The sequence below is a fragment of the Triturus cristatus genome, chromosome 3_2 (assembly GCF_964204655.1).
Source record: "Triturus cristatus chromosome 3_2, aTriCri1.1, whole genome shotgun sequence".
Lineage (NCBI taxonomy): Eukaryota > Metazoa > Chordata > Amphibia > Caudata > Salamandridae > Triturus > Triturus cristatus.
In genome coordinates, this window is record NC_140584.1 from 402,681,876 (window position 1) to 402,708,354 (window position 26,479).

General features: G+C 44.3%; 1 protein-coding gene across 1 annotated transcript in view; it reads left to right on the plus strand.

The window, feature by feature from the left end:
* The first annotated feature begins 23,667 nt into the window (after nt 1-23,667).
* CSF3R (colony stimulating factor 3 receptor) overlaps nt 23,668-26,479 on the plus strand; it is a 180,129-nt gene continuing 177,317 nt past the window's right edge. The window contains exon 1 of the mRNA XM_085647921.1: nt 23,668-23,730. The gene's annotated coding sequence lies outside the window, so the exon portion shown is untranslated. The remainder of the gene's footprint in view (nt 23,731-26,479) is intronic.

Genomic DNA, 26,479 nt, shown 5'->3' on the forward strand with positions numbered 1-26,479 from the left:
CGTTAGTTGTGAAGCAAATAAAGTCTTCACCATTGCATTGTCTGGTTGTGGTACGAGCAGCATCAAATGTGTATTGAGTGTTGTGGTGCGCTGTTCATAATGAATGCAAGTGTATAAAGCACAATTTGTTATGCACTAAACTGTTTTTACATTATGCTGGAAAGCCCAGGAACCCCGTGCTAAGTGCAAACCTACAAAAACAAATCCCACACATGGCCTGTAACCTTTTTGAAACACTATTTGTTTGGGAGACACAAGCACTTTTGACAAAAGAGTTGGCTCGAGCCAACTTGGAACAAGGGAAGCTCACAATAACATCCAAAGAGTCGATCAATGTAGTTGTTTTTTTGGTGAAAATCGCCGCCTAACACCCGCCCTATGGAGTGCTTAAGTAAAACGTAAACAGGATTTCAAAAGTGAGCAGTGAAAGCTACAAGTAAAGCGTCCATGCTTCAGAGGAGGGACAAACAGATGAAGAGGAAGTAAAGCCCACACAATCTAATAACGAGCATAGGCTTAGCCAATCGGTCTCTGCAATGGGACTGCCTAACTACAGAGACGGCAAAAGGGGTGTTGCGGCGGGGAATCAACCAATTATCACACAAGCTGCGGACAAAGGCTAGCAAATATGTTACTATATTTAAAATATTTTTTCAGGCCCCAAAGGGCGAGTGCTGTTTTAAAAAAGTAAAAATTGGGAATGCTATTAAACGTAGAGCCTTCAAAATGTTTTTAGTTAGAAGTGTAAACAAGAAGAAGCAGGAATAAAGCACCTATGGGAGAGAGGCGGGAGGCATGGGAAGAAGAGAGGTGGAAAAAGCGCCAAGCGCCAACCGCCAACTGTAGCGAAACCATCACAAACCCAACCACCCTCCCCACTGATGGGCCAAAAAAGTTATCAAACTGCTCTGCACAAGCACACACGGATACACAACTGACACAACCGCGCCTGACATACTGCGAACGACAGCCAAGGAGGAACGGAAAACCGACCCGCAGCTGTAGCCTCCATATCTCAAAATGTTTTAACATTCCGGGTGCAACCCAGGCAGTCAATGTTTTCTGACAGCTTGAACATGCGTGAGTGGACAGACACGCTAGCCTTGAAAGGGCGAAATCAATGCACAACATCACTCAGCATTCTGAGAGATCCTCTGGAAAAGCTCCTGCCCTGAGTCCTCATGCATGCATATCTGACTGCAATAAGCATTGCACTGAATGAACATGACAACAGTTTTCACCATGATGAGGATGTCAGTCTTCATTCTGTGCTCAGAGGCAAACAAATGCTCCTTTTCCGGAGCTGTAAGCGTGCGAAAGTATTTTTACACTTCAACGTTCCTTACTCAGACTGCGAGCTACGGTTTTGCATGACGCGGCAGACATGTTTAACACCTGTTAAACTGTGTTACAATGGGATGAAATCAAAGTGACAGAAGCATATTTTGGTGAAAATTGTCAAGCAAGAAAATGAAAGGGAAGTGATACGGCGCTCGGAGCGAATGATTAGCGGGATGAGATAAGAAAAACAAGACAAGCCGAGCGGAGCGTGGCGCGCGCGCTTGGCGGGGGCGGTGGAGCGCATTCCAGGCGGGGGAGCGGACCCTTTGAAGTACGGTGATAAACGGATTGCATGGCGGCACGATGCACGTGATTGTGCGTGTGCTCGCCATGCAATCCGCTTTTGGGAGCACTTTTGGGAGCCCCTTACTAGAGTCTTGCTGTGCGATCGCTTACGCGAAAGCCAGGCGAGACCTAAAAAGCAGCTGTGCAGGAAGGACGGCAGCAATGACGGGAGGGGGGTGCAAGTGAGGAGGCAACAGATAGCCAACAAGTAGCAGTGCAAGGAAACTCCCTTTCAAAACAAGCAGCGGTGCTGGAAGGACACCAGCAATGACGGGAGGGAGGGGGTACGGGCAAAGAGGCTACAGATGGCCAGAGCTGGCCTACCAAAAGAAACAATCAGTGATGTCCACTGGGAGGGAACTAAGCACCCAAAGGTGGGACAGATAGACACTATTGACCAACGAGACTGAAGGGATTTCGAGAGGCAGGACAACCAACCAACCAGAAGCACTGAACATGTTGAGAAGCCCATAGACTGAATGCAACATGCCTCGCAGAGTAGCGCATGCACTGTCCAGGCTCGACATAAATACGTAAGGCTGGATGAACCACTCACACCAGACATGGGATCACTTTGTGATCCATAATCTGTTGGGCTAGGGCTATGCCCCACCATTCAATTTGGATACAGTGGAAGAGGTGATGCCCCCTCTCACCTTCCTCATAAAACAATTTTTGAGGTGCCCTAAATGTTCACCTATGCTGTCTGGTTTACAGATAAACAAGGGAGGCTTGGACTGAGTGGGGGGGATGCATGAAGTATGTCGACCCCCAGATCCATAGGTGCCTACCGTGCACTGCTGTACCCTCCCACATATAGCCAATAACATCCACTCCCTGCCCCCCTGCAATGGGTTTGGCTCTGTTGGCAGCTTAGACAGTCTTTTGTGCAGCTTTAGCAGGAAAATATCCCAGAACATCCAAAACCATCAAATCAAGAATCCATCTAAACCAGAAAGGTTGTAAGACCCATGGCTGCCGTAAAAAGTTTGGAAGGTTTGCTGGAATAACCTGAGGTTGAAGTCTTATCAGAGAAATCAGTAGGCTCGTACAAGGGTCTCTGGTCACTAGTACCACTTGTGCAGAGCTCTACTGCTCGTAGGGGTAGCTTCTCCAGACCTGTGTTTCTCTTTGCATTCTAGTACAGGCAGTCCTGCATTAAGAATCGAGAACTACAAAACTACAAGTACCAGAATGCAAAGAAACAGACAGGACTGGCGGTGCTACCCACTCCATATATTGAGCAGCTTGAGATCTATTCTAGTACTGTAAAAATACCTTTCTTGTGAGAGGCTGACCGAGTAAGTCCTACAGAAAGAGAGCCAGCCAGGGCCGAACAGGGAACACAAACCGGCCCTGGCAATTAAGTCGCACCAGCCACAGGATGCTGGTGGGAAACACTGCTGCTGCTTTTGGTACAGGGGCCGATATTTCAGCACTGCTGCAAACCGGACCGCACCATTCTGGCCCACCGGGAAACCGCCTGGTGCCCGCTACGGCCAGTACGACCCTGGAGCCAGCATCTAGTGTGGTGCTACTAGCCATTACCAGTGCTTCCATATTGAGCACTAACGTGAAATCTTATGTGGGGCCATTTTGCATGGAGTTGGGCCCAGCAATATAATACTGAGATGAGGCATATGGTGAGTGCTGCAATGCACAATAGACATCATAGTGAAGCCAGTAGGTGCAATGGTACAGACACCATCATGTGTTGTGCCACATTCAATGCTATCATACATGCTCGCTTATGTGTGACCAGATCCAGTGCTGCATGTGTGAGAGCTACCATATTTTTTGAGGTGACACCTAATGCTCCCATGATGCCCAGTAAGAGAACTACTAACTTTTGGGTGAAGACAACAGAGTTAGACCGAGCTGCGCAGTGTCATAGTGAGCAAAATGGGATGAGCTGCTAAATATAGCAGAAATGGCACAAGTGAAACACACTGCTACCAGCTGTAGCAGGCACAAGAACCTGGACTGCTGTGTCCCTCAGAAGATGACAGTTGGATAGGTCAGTGGAGTACAGTAGCAATTCATATAGGACGAGCTGTCTGCTCGGGAGGATGTGGGTAATGGTCAGAGCTGCCGACTTTGGACTGGGGAACCAGGCACAAGTCTCTGCATCGACTCAACATCCTATGATTCTGGGCAAATCACTTAGGGTCTGATTTCGATTTCAGCCAACGGGTTACTCCATCACAACGGTGACAGATATCCCGTTCGCTGAAATCTAAATGGCAATATTTCCTATGAGATTTAGATTTCAGCGGACCGGATATCCATCACCGTTGTGATGGAGTAACCCGGCTTGCGAAATCTAAATCAGGTCTTTCTGTTGTGATGGAGTAACCCGTCTGCCGAAATCGAAATCATGTCTTTCTCTTCATGCCTAAAAATGAATGTGTTCCTGTGTAATGTAGTTAGTGCTCATGTAAAGCGATCCAATACCTTTGGGTCGAGTTCACGCTAAATAAAACTGCAACAAAACCCAGAAAAGCCAGCAGACGAGGGTCATGTAGGCAGCACAGTAGTAACCAGCAAGGGAAGGCCATGTTGTAGGTTCTAAAGTTGGTTTGGCAGTGGTGCTCCACAAACCGGCCTGGCGGTGCCGTAGCATTTAGTTGGCTCAGGTGAGCTGGGATATACATTCCGTAGGTCTGGCTGCAAAGTACAGAGGTAGTTGGTGCAGGTAAGCTGGTGCATGCAGTAGGCCTGTCTGGCTGCTTGATGTAGGTGTAGTGGTAGTTGGTGCAGTTAAGCTGGTGCATGCAGTAGGCCTGCCTGGCTGCTTGATGTAGGTGTAGTAGTAGTCGGTTCAGTTAAGCTGGTGCATGCAGTAGGCCTCTCTGGCTGCTTGGTGCAGCAGTAGTTGGCACAAGTAGGCCGGGATGCTGCAGGCAATAGCGGCTGGCACACCTAGGCAGGGCTGCTGGCCACAGTAGCAGCTCCCTGCCGGCCTGTGGTTGCTGCCAGGCTCAGGCCCGTCACTTACCTTCCCAGCAGCTCATTACTCCAGGCCCCGGCAGCCGCTGACAGCCCTGTCCTTCAGGCCAGCTGCTAAAAGCTGCCAGCAGATGGAGGCCGGAGCCCGGGACAGGCAGGAAAGGCCCGTCTGAGCTGCAGCAGAGCCCCCACCGAGGCAAAACTGTGTTAGAGAGAAAAATGCATTCTGTACCTGAATGATGGAGGGGAGGTTTTAGCAAACACTTTAATCTGCAGTTGGAGATCTCCGGGGCACGTGTATGCTCCAGGACCAGTTGTTACCACAATTTGGATGACGCAGGGGGAGACCCGGTGGCAAACGTCGAAAAGATGCATAGAAGCAACAGGACGGAGCTAAATCAATGCCCAGACTTCACTGGAAGAGAATCTAGAAACTCAGGAACTGCCACATGTGCGGGAACCAATCTGCTGTAGGCGGGCTCGCGCCCCTGGAGAGTCCGACAATACATGCTACATCTTCATGCTCGAGAGACAGCATCGGGCAGAAAGGCAGTAGACGATATGTCCTCGATGCTTTGCATCACAATGAGCTGTATTATATGAGGAAAGCACAATAGAAAGCTAAGAACCGTAGATCTAAATGTTGAACTAACAATTCTAGTGTCTGTGTCTTGGACAGAGTTCGTCCCCAAATCCGCACCACACGGGAGGCTTCCACCGCTTGAGGAACAGAAGCTGCCGGAGAGACATCCACCACACGTAGGCGCGCCCCCTGCTGGCCATATCCATACACCCTCCCTCCTTACCGAGAGATCCACACGCCGAGAGGCCATATCCACCAGGCCCTTGACGTATAAAGTAACAAGCTGCGTATTTCGGAGGAAGAAACAGGTTCGAGTCTCGGCCTCGCTCGGCATCCTGTAATTCTGGGGAAAGCCTCAATAAACAATTGCGACCTCGTGTAATGTACCTGGTGCTCAGATAAAGCGCTCCAGTACCTTCGGGTCCAGTTAGCGCTATATGAAACTGCAACAACAAAAACAAGCATTCGGCCGCGCGGCCGAAAACGAAAGTAATAGCGATCGCGATCAAAGCGAAAGTGATCGCGATCGCTTGGACGGGAGCGCTGTGTGGCAAGCACGCGAGTGGTGCGCGCGCAGCAGTGATTGGCGGCTGCGCGCGTGCACGTTCACGTGCACTGTAGCTTTAGGCCACGGCAGCACTTTGAAAAGCCCAGTTATAAAATGTCTCTTTCGAGACCTAAAAATGGTTGTCATTAAAGCACGTGAATGCATACACATGCATGGCAGCCATCTTTGAAGGATTAAAACAAACGTAAAACCATTCTAGGATGACCACCACACTTATTTGTGCGAATAATTGGAGGCTATCTTCGATTTATTTTTCTTAAAACAAAAACAATTTCATTCCAAGATGGGGGACAGGCAAGCATTGGCAAAGTCAATACTCTTTAAGGGCAGGACATTTTAGCTTCACCAATTTTGTGTTAACATATGGTGAAGATCAAACATAAATAAATTTGTAGGCTGGTCTCCTTTTAAGAACCTCTTTGTTCTGGACAGGGTTCTTCCTCCATGTGCAGTCTCCTGGATAAAGAAGGCTTGCAAAATTCTTGTCAGGAGCATCTGGGATTTTCTTCATTCTGTTCAAATGTACAGAAATAAATACAACAATCAACAATTCAAACCCTCCTTTTATGTCGCTTCTTTGTTACCTATTACTGGCTGGTCTTCCCTTCTCTAGTTTATGGTTGACTTTCCCTGGCTGCTAGGGAATGGTTAGGGGAACAAACATACATGTGAAGGACAAAGCCAGGAGACCAGTAGCTTGGGATTCCCCTGACTCCATCCCTTTGCTATTTTCCTGTGTCACGGAGCCATAAAACTTGGATATTAGCGACCTAAAACATAAAGACTAATGGGATTCTTGGACTGCAACTGAAACAAATCATCTTTCATCAGGCACGGCCAGTCCAGGTACGAGCGGTGGGGCAGTGGGGCCGGGGCGCAGCGGAGGGGAAATCCACAGATGGCGAAATAGGGAAAATAAAATATATATTTTTTTAAAGACTTACCTTGCGCTCGCTGCATCGCCAAGTCACTGTCAACTTAACCCTCTTCGCCCCCCATCCCCTCCCCACCGCTCTTACCTGGATCAGCCATGCCTGCCTTTCATGACGTTTTCAGGAGTAAACATTAAGAAGTTAGCCATCGAAGAAGATTTTAGTCTTCTAATTGGCCAATCCTCAAACATTTAGCCTTTTCATGCTAGGTCTTTAGCAGGCCTGCACACAGTAATCAAAACGGTTATCTTTACCTACCCATGAATGCAAACACACACCAGACGTAGAGATTACACTTCTTTCTACTGGCTCCCTTGTCATACTCAATGATTCATTTTTCTTCCGTGTATGGGCCTAGTAGGAGACTTGGTAAACGCTCATATTGTGTGAATTGCTAGGTCCCCCATTCACCAACCCTTGTAAGGTAGAATTTGTCCCTTTAATTCTCAAACTTCAGCAAGGTATTAAGGGGCATATCAGCAAGCTGGCGATAAAAAATTATCGCCGCTTTAGCGTCCGTTTTCGGACGAAAAGCAGCGATAATTTTATCGCTCAATCATCAAGGTCACGCTAACGCGTGATTCCTTGCTTTAGCTTCCTTTCCCATAACGCCCACCTTTGCATCTCTAATGAGATGCAAAGTGGGCGTTCCGTCCTAGAATAACTGGAGAAATGTCGCTAACCAACATTTCTCCAATTATCAAGGGAATCGCTAACAGGCATAGCGATAAGAAAAGTAGCGCTAACCACAGTTAACACTACTTTCCTTACGCCTGCTTTCACCCTGACTTAGCCAATATATCCAATGTAAGGTGGATATAATGGCTAAGTATGCCCTGCCTTATCAGCAAGCTAACGCCAAAATGTGTGAGATTATCGCTGGATTTCCAGCGATAATCTCACTTTTGGCTGTTAGCGCGAGGAATTTTATCGCTTTTGACATAAGCGTTGCTGATAGCACGCTATCTCAGCGATAAAATTCCACGCTAGCCGGCGATAATTATCCTAGCGCTAAGTGCGCTTAGCGATAATTATCGCCGGCCCTTGCTGATATGCCCCTAAGTGTTAAGCCTATGGAAAGAGCATCGCCCCATTCATTGCTTTTCAAATAGCCAAAGCATTGATTAGTTCACTAGTACTTAGAAAACTGGATCAATGTGGTTGTAAAGTAGTGGGGCACCCCTATGCTCCTTCTCCCCACAACACCAAGTCTTGAACTTTCTATCAGAACCCTATATAATCTCACAAGGCACAACCTTGCCTTTTCCTACTGCCAACAGGCTGCCTGGCTCTCTGCTGAATTTAGTGCCTTGTACAGGCTACTGGCTCCTGTATTCAAAGCTGACTATTGTGCCTCCCCCTATTACCTCTCTGAAACTATCCTCTGTTATCCCCCCACTCCTGTCGCAAGAGCTGGCACCTCGAACCTTCTGATGTCACTCAGATCACACTGTGCTACCCCAAGATTATGTTTTTGACATGCTAGGACACCTTCACCAGAACTCACTCTTTCCTGAATTCTCTGTGGATCCCTCACTCCAGCCGCTCAAATATGGTCTAAAGAATCGCATCCACCGACAAGAAAGCAAAGAGTGAATAACACCAGAAAATCCGTCAGCAAAGACAACAACACACAGATCTTTAACCTTTTTACTGGCACAATACCATATAATTTTCTAAAGAGGCATATTTTTATATTTAATAAGAAATGCAAACATTGGCTGGCTTTCCTCGCCAATTAACCTCCATTCAAACATGTCCATTACACATACTACAGTCTTAATTTGGCCTATAGTAAACACGGCCTGTGATTGTTGAGTTATGCTTCGAGTTTCTTCTTTTGTAAAGCATTTCTGTTTGAAATGCTATGACTGCTAAATATGCAAATTATCATCAGTGATAGATTTCCAAGATTTAGCACAGTACCTTTGCAAGATCTGGTACTGTATTACAGAGGGTGCATCATTGACCTGTTTTTTTATGCCTCGTGCACTTTGGTATTACAGAATGTGCCTCAGACTAGACCACATTCTGCTCCAGTGCGGTTCCAAGTGGGCTTCCCCTCATTGTAGTAGAAGTATAGGCCCACCCAAATGACAGCCATCCTTTGCCCCTAGGGCAAGCAGGCCATCTGAAGGTGCACTGATTGTGCACCACACATGAAGTAGTGAACAGTGTGAAAAGGGGCCCAGGAGTTCCATGGACTTCCCAGGCATCATCCCCACAGTCGCACACTGTACCCATCTGTTGAGGGATCCCTTCTCGGGCCTTAAACAATTGCTAATTCAACTGCATTAGTGGATGAAGCAATCGGTTTACACTGCCAGTCTGCATTTTTTCTTGAGCTGCCCAAGCATAGGCATACATTCACACCTGCTCTGGGCGCACATTTGTTATGCAGTATGGTGGACTGTCCTGTCTGCTCTCAGTCCACCCAGTTGAGGGCATGCGACTCAGGCAGGGATCGTGCACCATTTTACATAACATGGCCCCTGGTATTAATTGGAAAGGTGACAGCTAATTTTCATGGAAGGTCTGTTTGTTAACAGACTACCATAGCCCCTCCACCAGGAAATAGAGAATATATAATGGGGCACTTGTATCCACATGATGCACTATCAAGAGAACCAATGGGGGCACTAATAAAGCTTCATGTGTCTGAAATTGGAGGGTACAAAGATTACAAATTCATCCACTGAAAGCAGGTGATCTACCTCATGCTGCTTAATATGGCCATCAACAAACTCTCAATCTTGGGTGACCTCAGAGACCCTCTGTGGGACCCCTTTGAATATCTTCTCAGGAAGGGACAGTGAGATGCCAAGGACAGTAGCAGCTGTTGGACTTGAAGAGGAAAGCAGTAAAGCCCAGGAGATGCACAGCTGAGTCAGACAACTAAGAAGCAACCCTTACTTCTAACATGTCATGGGACCACCCACTACAGATGCATAGCATGCACAGTAGCATGATTTGCTAGGGAAAAACATAAACTCTTGCAAGGTGATCCTCATTTAATGTGTTCATACAATATTGCTAGTCATACGAAGATGATCCTGCAACTGAATGAGAACATTCAATTCCAATGTGTCTATGACTTTAAGGATGCAAAGAAGGATCAGTCAATACATATACTCTCTGTGTGAAATGTGCATGTGCTATTACTCAGTATGTAAACCTGGCAATGGATAGGATGATGCAGCATGGTTAAGAGGCTACACCCACCTTCTTTCTAACTAAATGTGTTCCTCTTTGATTAGGGATCTCTCAGGAAGGGCACATCACTGTTACTACATTTAGAATTACATCATGGGTGATTACTTCCATTTCCACAGGGCAAGGGTGTGTGAGTGGCTGTATGGGAGAGTGAGTGGTTCTGTCAGTGACCGTATGGGTGAGTGGATGGATGTTTGAGTGCATATGCTGGTGTGTGACTGGGTGTGTTAGTGGCTGTATGGGAGAGTGAGTGGTTCTGTCAGTGACAGTATGGGTGAGTGGGTGTGTGTATGAGTGCATATGTCGGTGTGTGATTGGGTGTATGAGTGGTTGTATGGGAGAGTGAGTGGTTCTGTCAGTGACAGTATGGCTGAGTGGGTGGATGTAGGAGTGCATATGCCAGTGTATGAATGGGTGTGTGAGTGGCTGTATGGGAGAGTGAGTGGTTTTGTCAGTGACAGTATGGGTCAGTGAATGATTGGGTGGGTGAATGAGTGCATATGCCAGTGTGTGACTGGGTGTGTGAGTGGCTGTATTCAGCATATTGTATTGTATGTTTATGATGGCGAGATTGCTATTACATTACTGGTTGATGAGGGGCAATCCCCCTCTTTTCAATCCAAAACATAAGGGAGCTGGCCATAAGTGTTGTAGTGTCAGATTTGCACAAGCTTAACCATCTGGATTCAACAGTAGGGACGGCAATATCCTTGCCTTCCTAAAGCGTGGCGTATATTATGCTGATCTGCAGAAGGCCCAGGGAAATGGGAGTGGGATAAGAGGTAAACAGAGACGCTGAATACCTTCACACTGCCTGCTCTTACAGCTGCGCTCAAGCTGTCCTGCAGAAGCATTGATTTTTAAAAAGAGAAATTACTCTTTAACTGCTTCACCTTTTAATTTCCAATTCACTAACCATAATATGACATTTGATATACCTTCTGACAGACTCTGTATTTTTAACTCTCTTTAGGAAGTTGGAACCTTGGGACTTACTAGAGCTGATAGAGAAGTGTGGCTCAATGGTTAGAGCGGCAGACCCTGATGCAGAGGTCTGGCCGGAACCAGGGTTCAATTCCCCGCCTCGGTGGGTCTTGGGCTCAAAATTCCACGGACCTGACAATTCTCGCCTTGATGCCTATTCCAATCATGGAGTCCCACTCTGCAACTCTGGGCAATAGCTTGCTTAATCTCCACAACGGCCCCCACAACGCTAAGGATGCCTGGCCTCCACCTTGGGGGTGCCCAGGAGTGGACACCTCACAGGGAAAGCGGTATTCGTACAAGCGCCTTGAGACCCTTGTGGGTGAGTAGTGCGCTATACAAGTATCAATTTACATTTACAGCTGATACACAAATGTAAATTCTATTGTAGATTGAAAGGAATATTTAACAGTTGTAACATAAGGAACACACACAATTATTGAGCGATTCATATAGACAATCAGCAGTCACTTCCCCATCATTGTTAAAAACCAAACACTATAATGGGACTCAAGAAAACATATACAAATATGCACAAATGAGAGGAGCTTTCTTGCTCCTTACATTAAAGAAATGGCTGGTTAGAGTTCATATCCTTTGGAAAGGATGACGCCTATAAACAATATATAAATACGACATTTTAAATCCTTGAATGTAATTTTATCCTAGAATACATCTCCATATATTAGAGTCTTTAATATGTCCGGACACAGAATTTTTATTCCAAATCTGTCAACAGGGTTTCAGCTACAGCAACTAACGGCCTGATTTAGAATTTGGCAGGGGGGTTACTCCATCACAAATGGGACAGATATCCCATCTGTCTTCAACCATTTGCCATTGGATATAATATTTGTAATAAAGTGGATAGCATATCCGTTACATTTGTGACTGAGAAACCCACCAAACACTACAACAAGTCTCATATTTTAATATTTTAATCAAGAGGTCCCTGGTCTAAGCTAAAAGATTCTCGGGGATGGAGATGCATGGTAGTGTTGCTTTGAGAGGGGAAACAAGACCAAATAAAAGTCCCACTTCTCTCAACCCGTGTAGTGTATTTACAATTGTAAATACACTACACGGGTTGAAACGTGTTGAAAAAAAATATTTAAGGTCCCTATTTCATTTTTAAACCTGCACTCACTAGCACACACCTACCCACACACCCTCACTCACAAATGCGGCAACTCCTTAAAAGAACTCCACCAGAGAGCCCCTAACCAAGGGCCCGTGAGGGACTGCAGCGCCACCCCCACGAGGAGCAACCTTGCCCAATGATGATGCTATACATCCGCGAGGGTGTGTGAGGGCACTCAGTACCACCACAAGGAGTACTCTCTCCTCACTCTGCACACTCACTCTACCCTTGGAGACATTCCCTACTATTTACAGCTCACCTGCTGGCTGTAACTCCCCTCTCATATTATAGGAACTGTAACCATCCGTTGGAACAATGTATGACTTTTAGGAGCATTGGTTCAGGACCTTTTTCTAACTGCTCCTAGTCCCTCCTCTTATTGATATTGAATTTACAATGTCCCCAGTATTGTGCAACTCGGCCCGTGGGCCTAAGGGTGAACAACAGTATGCACAGACACGCTCTTTATTAAAATTGCAGAAATAATAACTAGCCTCAATGAATATGGATGTTTTCTCCAATATTTAAACCACTACTAAGTAAATATTGCTAAAGCTGTTGCTCCAGAAAGACACCAGCCCATGGCTAATGCTTCTTTCTCAAGTAAAAGTAAAAGCACATGAGCTGACTGAGGCGAAACCTAAAGAGTGGTCCCCAGAGAGCTACCAGTACATCTAGATTCACAATGTCGCCTGGGAGATTTTGAGTCCCCTCCATTTCAAAGACTGTATTAGCTCCGTATAAAGGAAAGAGTACGTCTCATGGCCCTCACCCCGGCTTTAACAAGTTGTAAAGTGAAGATGCAGGAAATCAATGTATGATCAATAGCTGGTTTATTGGTAGAGGATAGATGAGGCACAGCACGCAGCAAAAAGCCAAAGACTTACAGGTCAACTGTCAACCCTGGAACATAGAACATCAAACGTACACGCAGGTACTATGTTCCATGTTCCAAGCTGAGGGAAAGGAATAAGGGAAACTACAAAAGAAATAAAAGAAAGAATGTAACACAAGTGAGAGGAGAAGCCCTAGAAAAATGGAACCCAAGAATTTCTGACACATGCCTGGCAGGGTTCTAGGACATAGTGAAGAGGGTGTGCTGAGAACTCCTAAGAGATCACAAAACCACATTTGAAAATACAATGCTGCAGGTAGAAGGCAGAAGACCATAGAATAAACGTCCCGAGCAAATTAGTAAATGTAAGAATGTGGTTATTTTTATTTTTTTTAAAGTGGTCCCTGAGAGAGGTGGGTAAGCACTAGGGTCTGTGGCGGGTATCTGTAACTATCTTCTAAAGCAAATTGTTATATACTTAGGAATCTTTCATGGCACCTTAGCTCAAAGCTGAGCAGTTACATGTTGACAGGAGGTGTGTGGTTTCCATGATGAGGCCTGCTAGTGTCTTTTGCAAAGAAAGGTGGCTTCCTCTTTGATGTCTCAATGCTTGCTTATATTTTGCAAGATGCGGTCTTCCTCCATTTTTCTGTTTTTTAAACCTACCAAACTGTTTGTTGTTAATTTTGTTGCTTCCTTTCTGGGGTTAACTGCAACACCAGGGAGGAATACCTTAAGTGTTGCACCATCCATCCGACACATGTCGCTAACACTTAGATTGGCAAAGGAAGATAACCAGAAGATAATATTTTAAAGAGGCGTTGTGGCGCTTTGGGTACACTGAGATTGACTTTGATTAGCTTCGTTCAATATAGAGGTGCACTACAGTGACAGAATTTCTAGAACAATGGCATGATACTGCTAGGGAGATATGAATGTTTAGAAGTGTGCAAGGCAATGCAAAAAACAATCCCTGTGAATAATTTGCATACTTTGTTCGGTGCATTTCGGGAAATTCCCTTAAAATGTGGTGAAATTACTTGGTCACAAGGACATACCACGAGCACAGAAAAAAATCTTTTGAGTCCGCCATTTTGTGAATGGGGCATGACACCATTGACTCCTACCTGCACCTGCCTGAATTCTATACCCCTCATCCCTCTACAGTTTTAGCATGTTCTATAGCATCTGTTTTTTTAAACACGGTCTTGGTCTACCAGCTCCTAACAACTTTTTTGTTTTTTTGCTTTAGGTTTAATTTTTATTGTTTTTAGTCTTTTTGTCATCCCCTCTCCCTCAGTTGCCATTGTCAGTACATGAGAGGGGTCCTAGGCCGACAATAGAGGTGTTACATGCAATATTTTTTCGGAAGAGGAGATGGCGGCTGTTATTTCATATGTGTCTCAACACCTCCTCCTTATGTTGGCAGTAGATGGCAGGCCCAGTAAGGACTAAAGTCTTTTGGAACAGAAACTTCACGGGGCGTGAATGAGGCACTGAATGATCTGCAGAACTGACATCATGCGCTCCCAGTGGCAAGTGGAGCACTGCTGGGGAAGCATACATGACATGCTGGAATTTCTCAGCATCGACAAGGAGGTAGGTAAGTGATGTTCAGCATGTTTTACTTTTTTTAGGACTGATAATGTAATTGTAAGTACTGGTACTCCCACTACTTTGGATTCATTTCATTAGGAGTCACTTAATGGAAGGTGTAAGTGTAAGTCACTATTATAACATTTGTGTCCTTAATCATAAATGTATTCACTGAAAAAAAGTATTGGCTACAGGGACGTTATAGTTAGGAAATAGAATTAAAAAACATAGAAATTCACAGAAAAAAAACAAAGGTTACAAGGATGTTATAGTTAGGCTCACATTTCACTCATACAAAACCAAATAAATCCAGCAGTTATACTTAGCTGAGCTAACTATAACTAACAATAATTTAAGCCCGCAATACACTGCTTATGACCTCACATATTACATCACTCAAATAAGCATACTAATCTGAAATTAGCTGTGGACCTGAGTCCTTACGTAAGTAGTTTGGATTTTGAAATTTAGATATTGTGAAAGAAGTTTTCTCTTTACATAACAAGAACCATCGACCAGATTGTTGAGGAGGACGGGTTCCAACTTTCCCAGCAGTCTGGGAGTTAGAAGAACGGACAGCATAGCCAGCACTGGACATGATCTGGATGTGGATGGGCGCAGAGGGGCTTGCCTTTGGTGTACCTTCAGTATACCTGCAGCGCACCTGCAGAGCACCTCTGCTGTATATCTGCAGCATGAGTCTCCTTAACTAAAGACTTAAAAAGCTGGTCTCTAACAACTAGACTGCTAACCCAAGCAAATGGCACCCAAAAAATGGTCCAGTGGAGCTGAGTAAAAATGGCCCTCCACCCGACAAACATACATGGAAGAATACCCACAAAAAGTGCACTGTCAATGAGCAACATACTCAACTAGGAGCAAAACAACAATAGCATCAGAATTTTTCCCAAGGATTTCCCCCAACGTTATGTGGCGTCAACTTAGTCTTTGTAAAAAATCGGTGGTTAATCTAAGCAATTTTAAAAACACATGTCTGCAGTAAATCTAAAAGCAGGCAATTATACAATCAGGCTAACAATTGTTGCAGAGTTTAAAAGTAAGCAAGATGATGGTATAATGCATCATCAACCCATTTTCCATATATGAAACCGGCCACTAGTTCACAACTTTATTCACCCTATGTACAAAATAATATTTCATCTTTAAAATATACCTGATATTTGCCATTCTTTTTGTGCATGTTGTATAACAGATTGAAATATATATTCTCTTAAAGTAAAAATGCAGTCCCTCTGTGCAATTTCATTAAAAATCCTCACCTCTGTGCAGTAAAGATGCTTAAATATTTATAGTAAATGGGTTCACAATTTTTGGTGGAGACAATGGTAAAAGTGCAAATATAATATCATATATTAACATTAAAAGGAAATGTTGCTTGTGAATGTGTATTATTTAAGAGACTATGCTCAGCCAGTCGACGCACTTGCACTTATATTCCCTCAAGGCAATGAGAACAGTTTGTTGCTGCTGCAAAGGGCTGCTAAAATTGCCTTTCCTTTTTCCAACTCTGATAACGTTGTACTTTGTGCAACTCACAAACTTTTAAAATTTGATGAAGTTTCAAGTCGGCCAACTTTTCACATCCCTACTATAAATGAGTACTGCACTTCGGGTAAAAGAGTTGGGTTTTGGGGAATTTCCAATTTCATATTTGGTTTAATAAAGTGAATAAGAAGGAATCTGTTCACTCTGGACTTCCTTATCCTTTCCTAGGAACAGCCACACGTGTAAGTAGGAACACAATAGTAAGGAACTATGCATTCCATAATGGATTGAGTGAAAGTTCTTTTGTTATGGGTGTTTATATTCTGATGGAAATATGACAAGTACCAAGGCAAGGTTTTTGTACTCAGGGTTGCAGCTGAACCTCAGCATATTTTACAAATATTTCAACACTTATGACTATTGGGCTTACCCAGAAGACCGGGTAAGCCCAAACAACAAGTAGTACCTACTACCCCTTTGCCAAGTTTAACGGCCATAGACAAAATGTTGCAAAAAACAATAGGGGTTGTTGCTACGGCTATACAGAACACTGAAAGACGCCTTTCGCTTCCACCTAGCCTGCCCCTATTCATGCAACATGATAACTCTATTGAAAAATCCCTCGATTCATTACTTGCCACATCTTACGCCGGGCTCCCGGGCACAGTCACTAAAGAAAACCATGTGAATGGAAACACACCGTCCCATGATCATCTGCCCACGGACACTAGGTTATCATCAACTCCTATTATGTCCGATCCAAGCCTAAATAGGGGCATAGACTTTTTGCCATCTCCAGCAGCTAATTTGTCTCATACAGAAGGGATTGACCTATGCCATGACTCTGACGCTTTGGACTCAGGTGGAGACAAAACCCCTAGTGGACTAATACAAACAAGGGGTCAAAAAGCAAGGAGGCTAAAAGCTAAGAGTAAGCGGAAAAATATTGAGCCTGCATTAAACAAACAGAAGGGTGGAAATAGCCAATCAAGGAGGTCTGCCGTTCCTGTAGTACCAGACAAAGCTAAACAGGACGGCTTATTTAGTAGGATGGACTCCTCTACTATAGAAATTAATACAGTGTCAGGGGCTCAGGGATTTTGGGGGAGACTGGAGACACTGATATCTACCCTTTTGGGCCCCCTGAATCTACATGTATCAAATATTGAAAAAAGGATGAATGTACTGATTGATCATGTATCTAAATTAAGTTCAGGGCACCTTTTAGAAATCTTGCCTTCTCCAGGGGCGAGTATTATCATCGATGATGTACAAACAAACCGGCCCAAAACGGTTAATAAAGTTAATAAGAGTGCCCCCTTGCTCCCCTCTAAACCAAGCACAAGTAAAAGCTTACCACCTGTAGAACACCATGCTAAACGGGCACCTAAACCAATACCCCCTAAGGTTGCCACCCCCATAGAGACGGCTCAAACTGATCCATTAAGTAACATGGCACACCTTGGTCAAACTAACACTGATGGCCGACCTGACCCTTCTCATCCCTCACATAAGCCGGATCAGTCTATATCGACCATTGCCAAGCATATTCCGGCCCGTATCAGTCTACCTCCAGAGTGCGGCCCTTATGTACTGGTTTTAGCTAATGTCCCCAAGCTAAAGAAAGATCAAGAGGAAAATTTTGTCAGCCTAAAAAACAGAACCCTCCATTGGCTATCCAGACATTGCCAATTTCCAATGGATGGTGCTGGAGAGATTATCCATACCCAAAGAGTGGGGTGGGTGGGCCCTTTAAGGAAAAAGTTCGAAGGGGACTGTATAATTATAAATTTTAAGTCCCCTCTATGGGCCCAATGCACATTAGCCAAAGCCCCACAGCCCTCCCACTGGGATTATAATACCACCCTTCTTCCCCTTGGGTATTTTTATAGGCATTTAATAAATCCGAACCCTAGCCTGGGGACTTATTTTCTAGGACATCGCCAGGATACTAATATCGATTATAGAAATAATCATCGATGTCACCAACAGGGCCAATATTTCGACACTAGAAATGGCTTTCTGTCGAGTAATGTGACTGCACCATCTGTACATCAAATGTCCTACCCCCCCTTCGTAGCCGCACCTCAGCACATTCTTAGGGAGAGGCCCTACGTAGCGACCAATCAAAATATTCACCCGGATGAGCTCGAGAGGAGGTATATGTTTAATGTTCCAACATATAACCGTTTCGAACAAGCTTTTTCAAACCTAGAGGAACTCGATTGACTGGGGGAAAGTGCTAGGATCAATGAATATATAGAGGTCAGCGCTGAAAATGAGGAACTTTTAGACCTTGCAAACATTATCATACCTCAACCTATGGCCACACAGCCTACCACTGTCAAATCCCCAGTTGTATGTGAGGACGTAACATTAACGCCACAAACTAACCACAGGCAGACCACCAGTGTTAAGCATCTAGGCAGTCCAAGCGGCTACGATCTGTCCATCCTTAGCTGGAACGTTGCAGGCATTGAATCAAGATTGTCTGACCCCCAGTGGGTCCAGCTATTGGACGGCAAAGATATCATTATGTTTCAAGAGACTTGGGCTATAGGGAATGTGTACCTAGAGGGCTATCATTGTTTTAGTGTGCCTGCTTCTAAGCCCGCTCATGGTCGAGCAATGGGAGGACTTTTTATTGGGATCAGAATATTGGCTGGTGGCACTTTTAAGGACTTATCATTCGGGAACCCAAACATTCAGGTTCTCGAATATAAACGAAAGACCATGATTTATTTAATCAATTTTTATAATAACGATTTTAATTCGACACCAAATAGGAATTACGCAGCACTTTCTAATTTATTGGTACACCTTGATACGAATATGAATATAGGCCCAGGCGAGAAGTCAGGGATCCTTATTGGGGGTGATTTTAATGCAAAAATCTCAGGTAAATACCAATCAGAGGATAAAAGTTGCCCCGATCTAGCAGATCGCAGAGGTATTGAGCTTGTTAAGATTTTAAATGAACACATTCTCAGTAATGTCATGGAAGCAAGCCAATCCCCAAGGTTGACCCGCGCCCCCACGTTTAGAGGGAGAGATTCAAAATCGACGATTGATTTCATTTTTACATCCCCCCACCTAACAGACTGTGTTACTGATTCAAATGTGGTAGAGACCTTATATGGAGATCATAATCCCCTTACAGTCACCTTGTATTTGGGCCCTAGCCCAGTATATGCCAAATTTAACGGCGCAAGAGACATCACGCCATCGGGTGACGGTCTCCGTCTTAAATGGAGGGGAATTGACTGTGAAGCCCTACTTGATCGCGTAAAGAACGATCACCTAGCTTTGGTAAACTCCTGTCTATCAATGGATGGGGATTGCCACAGAATAGTTACCGATTTTGGTAAACTATGTGTGGCAATTAAAAACTATTTGTTAGTCCCCATACCCACTGAGACGAAGGACCCTAGATGGTTTGATTCGGCTTGCTCTACGGCAAATAGGGAATTACGTAGGGCATTAACCACCAAACCAAGGAACACAGCGGAGGTACAAACAGCTAGGAAATCTTATAAACAAAAAATAGCTGAAAGGAAGGCGGCACTTTTGATGGAACAGTGGGAGTCCCTGGTTGATAGCGCCAATTTGAAGAGCAGCGGGCAATTTTGGTCCGCCGTTAGGAAAATGCGCGATATGGGTAAAAACTTATCCCCTATTGGCTGCAATATAACTGGTCCTACCTGGGAAGCCCACTTCTCCAATATTTATGCTGCTCCCATTGAAGAAATAATCACCCCGGATCTGAGACAGCTGGGAGATTTACGGTTTGATCTCTCCGAGGTGGCGATAGCCGTTAGAGAGAGCCTTGGTAACAAGGCCCCTGGACCAGATGGCCTACCTATAGACCTTATAAAACACAGCTCAGATTTATGGGCACCAATCTTATATAATGTTTTTAATAGTTTGTCAAGAGCGTCCATCCCTGAGACGTGGTCCCTTAGTATTATCGTTCCAATTTACAAAAAGGGCGACAGGTCAGACCCAGCAAACTACCGACCAATTTCGCTTTTGGACAATACCTTAAAAATACTTGGGCGAGTTATTTATAACAGGGTGGTAGAGTGGGCTGAAGATTCTGACCTATTGGATCCATGTCAGATGGGATTCAGGAGTGGGGTGGGCACGGTCGAGCAATGCTTGAATCTAAAATTAATAATTGATAAGTATACCGTTGCCCGATCTTCCCCTATATACCTCGCTTTCATGGATCTTTCATCCGCATTTGATTTGGTAAACAGATCAAAATTGTGGTCAATGCTTCTCAGTTATGGACTGGACGAGCCCTTAGTACACTTCTTGGCGCATCTCCATACTGATCTCAGGGCACAAGTTAGGATTGGGTCGGGAGGAGAAGTTTCTGGTGCTATAAAAATTGGTAGGGGGGTCAGACAGGGGTGCGTTTTAGCACCCCTGTTGTTCATCATTTATATTAATGGCATAGCAAAGGCTTTAAAACAAGTAACTAGAGATGTCCCAACTGTTCAGGGGCACCCCTTGCCAGTTCTATTATACGCAGATGATGCGGTCCTTATGGGCCGCACCCCTAATGCCCTCCGTGTGCTTGTGGAAAATTTTGTACATCATATGGAGGGCCTAGATCTGCGTGTGAACTTTAAAAAATCTTTTGTTATGTCATGCGGACCTGGTAAAAGGAAACTTAACACCATCCATATCGGGTCTGACAAACTTGACTCTGTGAATTCTTTTATATATTTAGGGGTGGCCTTCGCTGCGAACAACTCGTGGAGTGGGCATTCTGCCCACGCCACGAGCAAGTTCTCGAAGGCCATCAACTCAATACTGAGTCTCCCACGCCCTAAGAAATTAGGTGCAACCAGTGCTATTTTAAAATTTTTTAAATTACAGTGTGTTCCTGTTGCCACCTATGGGGCTGAAGTTTGGGCTACTGCTAAAAATCCCGGCATCCAACGAGAAGAGACACGTTTTTGCAGAAAAGTTTTGGGTGCCCCAATTTCGTCTTCTGAATTTATCTGCCACAAAGAGCTAAACCTCCCTTACGTCTGTGATTTCATTAGAAGCAGACCAGCTTTATTCTGGTTGAGAATTTGGAGGAATAACGCAGCCTCCCTAACACAAGACATAATTAAAGACTGTCTCAAATGCGATCACGGGCTTTTAATTCCATGGTTAGCTGGAGTTTCAAAATCATTAAATGCCGTGAACAAAGGTGATCTCTTTGTAGATCCCTCCAGAATTGGATGTCAAGACAAGGTAGAGGTCAAACAAGCACTATATGCACTTTATGAGGCAGAACGGTTGGAAAGGGAAATATCGAAAGCTACGGTTACCAGATATATTGAGAACGACCTGCCCAGGCAACCTCTCCCACTTTATCTCATTCTTCCTATGACTAGTTGGGAGAGGTCTCTGTTATTTCGATTAAGGGCAGGCTCCATAAAATTCATGTTGGGTTTCCCCTTGGGTTATAATTCTACTATTGACCGCAACCCTTGCCCCTGTGATGGCACCAGTAAGCAGAATGATTTACATTTTTTATTTTTCTGTAAATTTTATTTAAAATATATTAACTGGTTTTTAACACCCTATTTTAGAAAATACAGACCCCTCTCTCTTGTGGAGTCTCGTCAAATGTTACTCTCCCTGGACTCTGAGGAACTGATTTTTCGCACTGGCACTTTTTTAAGATTAATAATCCGTGTACGCAATATGATGGAAAATCCCTGAAAGATTGTTGTTTTAATTCCTTATAACTTTTAGAGATATTGTGTTGTGTATATTGTAATGATGAATTGTTTTTATGTCTGTACTTTTATGAATTCAAGTAATTCGAATAAAGGTCTTTTGATTGATTGATTGACTATTGGGTTCAATAGCTTTCGGAAACATTGACCTTAATCCTTCAGCTAAATTGTCACCAATATTAAATTTCACCAAAATATTGAAACATTCTCTACATCCTCATTCATCTCCACTTCAGTGCATTACTAACTATTTTCAACCATCACTGACCTCAACTTCAGCAGCTTTCTGAAAATATTTCCCTTCAGCAACTATCAAAAATATACTCAGCAATACCAGCCCTCAACAACCACCAGCAACGCCCATACCCACTGACCTCAAACTTAGCAACTTTAACACATTAACCTTTAGTACCTGCATCTTCACCTTCTGAAATATTCATTTTCAGTAACCTCCAGAAATAATCTGACCAACACTAGATCTCATCGAGCTACTCAAACACTCTCCCCAGTAACGGACCTCAACTCCAATAATTTAGCAAAACATGTTCAATTACATGGACCTTAAATTCAGCAAACCTTCTTACACACTCAGCTTCAGTAAACTCCCGAGATAGTCTCTGCAACAATGGACTAGAATTGTCTACTGAGACTTTTGTGTGAATCACGAACCTCAACTTCAGCAATCTTCTGAAACAATTTCAACAATTGTGGTCCTCAACCCAGGCAACTTCCTGGAAACATTCCACTTCATCATCTAGAAAAATGTTCAACTTTTATCGGTGTCAGTCACTCAAACATTCCAAACATCCCGATGTCCTTGCATCCATGGAAGAATGTGTTTTTCAATGTATTCAGTACAGTGCTGCACAAAGCCCCAACCTGAGGCCATACTGTCTTTCTACTTACTGCCTCCAGGACAAACTATCATGCCAGACCCACCATCTCCGCCACAACCCTACCTATATCGCAGATACTGGATTCCGCAACATTGTTGACCATTTGGTTACCAGCATCCATTATTATCCCACAAGCCAGTGTTACTGAAAGGAGGTATGGCTGGTGGAGGGGGAGAGGAGAAGTCAGTAACTTGTCAGTTATGTGTCACTGACTCTGCCTCAACTCCGACAGCTTTACTGGGGCAACAGTTATACCGAAAACATCCGCATTCGTCGATTGTAGAATCTGCCTGTGATATAGAAAGATTGAATCAAACAGTCTGGGCAGGTTTCAGTCCACTATGGGATCCAGCCTGCCATGCATGCTCTGCTACATCATAGCAACGTGTTTGCAGGAGTAAACACTCAGCAGCATGTCCATGGAGAAGCTGCATCTCTCATGTCTCCTTTATCGTTTATAGTTCTGCCTCTATCACGGTCACTCAATTTGCACTCCCCAAGCGGTACAGACGGGCCCCCCTTGGAAGACCGGAGCCCATTGCTTGTTTTTGATCATCTGAGTTTGACTGAGGGCAAGAGAAAGAAAGGTAGTAGAGAAGAAAAAGTGAGGAAGAGAGAGACAGGAAAACGGTGACAAAGGAAGAAAGCAGGGCTGAAAAAGAGCCTGCAAGAGTGAGATATGGCGACAGTATTTGTAGCACGGACTGTAGGCTTCTAAAAGACTTTGGGTTCATGCACCTCCTCTTGAAAGTGTAAGTACCAGCATTACTCCATCATACCAACATGTTTAGATGATAGTTTCCAAGCTTCGGCCATCCACAGTCACTCAACTTGCACTCCTCCAACTGCAGGGGCATGCCTCAGGACAAAGATGATGCACCAACATAAACAGCATTGACGCATGTCTTTGTTGTTGTGCAAACTTTGCCCAAACTCTGACTTGTGCATTGCCCAAGCTCAGCATCTTCTTGAAAACAAGACTCTCACTTACACGCAGAGCTCACAGACTCGGAGAGGATGAGAACTTTCTGTCGTGAGCGTCATCGCGTAAATAGCTAAAGGAAGTGAGGCAACACTTCTGGGCACTATGTAACCCTGCGCTTCGGTTTGTCTGCACGATTTTGGGATGCTGACTTAAGGCAGATAAACACTTTGAGGTAAGTGCTCCCAGGCAGAGGTACGTGCTGAAAATCTAAACCTTGCGTGCTGCTCAGGTGGAGTTTTCACTCTTTTTGTAGTTTTTTTCTCTTTCTGTTGTCTTATTCCTCTAGAGTGAGAGGGGAAGTTTAGAATTTATTTTGTAATTATTACTTTCTGCTGCGAAAGGGGATATTAATCCCTCTTATACTTCACCTAACATTGTAGTTTTCTGGTTATAACCTCCTTTCAATTTAGCAGTAATTCATAATATTAACTACAAACCATCCACCTAGGTCATTGTATCAACTACTAGGATTATCATCAAGGTAAAAATACATAGGGATGTACTCATTTATTATTCTAATTCCACATCAACTCGCCTTTACCATACAGTGCAAGTCAGGATTGGGGAGTTGTGCAGCTGAAGATTGATATCTTGATTTTCATCAGGTATCGCAGGTGTGATACAGGCTATCCCCCACACAATGTGGACTGTGTCTGTGACTGATGAACGTCTTTGAGCACTGTTGGCCTTTGATTAATGTGGCCCTGCTATGAGCTGCGGCTTGGATTCTAAGATTTAGCTTTGAATTTCTGAAGATATAACACGGGGGCCTATCAGTAAAAATGTGCATTCTCGCGGCTTTTGTGTTTTGATGTCATGTCAATTGTGGAACCTCCTACCAAAGGGGCTCAGTAGGCGGATTGGTGTGTGGAATCTGGGCTCCGCATGTGTGGTTTTATTTTATTTTAACTATTAAATAAATCTCGTTTGCTTTAATCCTGCAAAAATAAAGCTGACTGTATTAGTAATGCTCTTACTAATGTAAACCTGTTGGCTCAACATTATAATTGTACGAAAGCGAGATGTTTTAATTATTGGAATTTTCAATCGAAGTCCGTGTCATGCCTGTTTCTAATGGATGCATAAAAAGGTACAGAGGGCTAGGCACATCGTTTGCTTCCACGCAGTGTACACCCCATTACCGAATGGGCTCATTCGAGTGATAGACCCCACACAGACATTTCCCTCCAAATTGAGTCTATTTCATTACCCATCAAAGTTGGCTCGTAGTGAGGATAAATAGTAGGGCGGGCACACAAGCACACATTCACTTCTACACCTCCACTCAAGAGCATACATATACCCACACCCACCAAATGCACAGTCGTCACTCCCTTTTCTAAACTGGCAGACCTATGTCAAAATTGTGCGTAAGAGAGCTAAAAATGTTTTGATTTTTAAATTGGTGTCTCCCTCGTGCAAGTTTTAAAAAAGGAGTGTTAAGCAATCACCCATGCTTCTCTTTCCTTTCAACATGTTTCGGCATTCAGATATTGCCACTATGGTTCAGGTCCCTTCCTCAGGACTGCAGATAGACCAGATCAAATATTTTAAAACAGTCCCTGGTGAATGTTATATAAATGCAGTCAATATATTCTTTTTTTAAGTAATATAGGGCAACAGCAGTAGAAACACTTCCCCATCGCAAAGCAGGTACACCTTAGGCAGAAACAGACCAAGTTTCTCTCCTTCCGAGGGAAGGTAGAGCTGGGGTGGCAGCAGAGCACAGTTTCTCCATGGTAGGATAGGTACCAATCGGGCAGTATTAAGTGCAAGCTTTGCTTCCGCACAGAAAAGTACAGCATAGTAGTGGCAAAAATAAGTTTCTCTGTCTCACAGAATGGAGTAAGTGCAATCTCCAAATCCCTGCAAAACAGATCCAGCACAGGAGACCAGTCCAAGCTATCATAGCTCACAGAATATGTACAGTTAAGGCATGATTGCGAGGTAGGTCACAGAGAGGTTTCTGGAGCAGGTACATAACTCACTGAGAGGAGTGTATTGGTGGATGAGTTAGTAAATATGCAAGATCTGACATCATTCTCACTTAGGTGATATTCCATATTAGAACTGTGATGGTCCGATCACCTTCACTCAGGGGACGTGTGTTGGTGTTGACTCCCTGGTTTTCCATGCCTTGAGAAGTGGCCATTACCTAGCAGGGCATTGCTATTTGGAGAAGCCTCTGCATAGTTTGAATAACCATGCTCACCGATATGCACACAGGTGCCAACCTCTTCAAAAAGGTTTTGAATGCACTCGCACAAGGAGCTGTGCAGTCCCAGTTTTGATGCTGCATTTTTTTGAAAATGTTGCGGGCTGACACTGCTCTAAAGGTTGAGAAATATGTATAAATGTTACTCCTCAAAATCCCTCTCTGTCAGCATTTAGCTCCAGTGCACGGCCAATCATTCCATGAGATTCTGTCCAGGTTCATGGGCCACAAATGGATTACTATTCCTACTTCTGGCTGTAATAAGCGATCACTAAACATTTTAGAGAAGATATCTATATCACCATGTTTATGGCATACAAACCTCTCAACTAATACATTTCCCCATTTCCAGCACTAGGCTAATTATCTGCACGTTTGTTTACTAACCATCATTGTCAGCCTCCACCTGCCCACTCCTGAGGCTGACCTCTGATGAAGACCAGAAGCCGCACTGCACCGGTACAGCTTGTATAATGAACATTTCAGGCCATCCGGATCAATGCAGGAGACCGGTGAGTGGGCCCAAGGTTTTTAGAAGAAGCCTAAAGATGCGCTACTGATTGTCGGGGTGCTAAATAGCAAGGCTGCATAGTCTTGTTCCTCCTCAATCCGCCACCAGACACTCACTGCCCATTTAACTCAATCTTTCAGGTTTTTTTAATCCCTGTTTTCTCCCTTTGTCACAGTTTTTCTGGTTTTCTCTTCC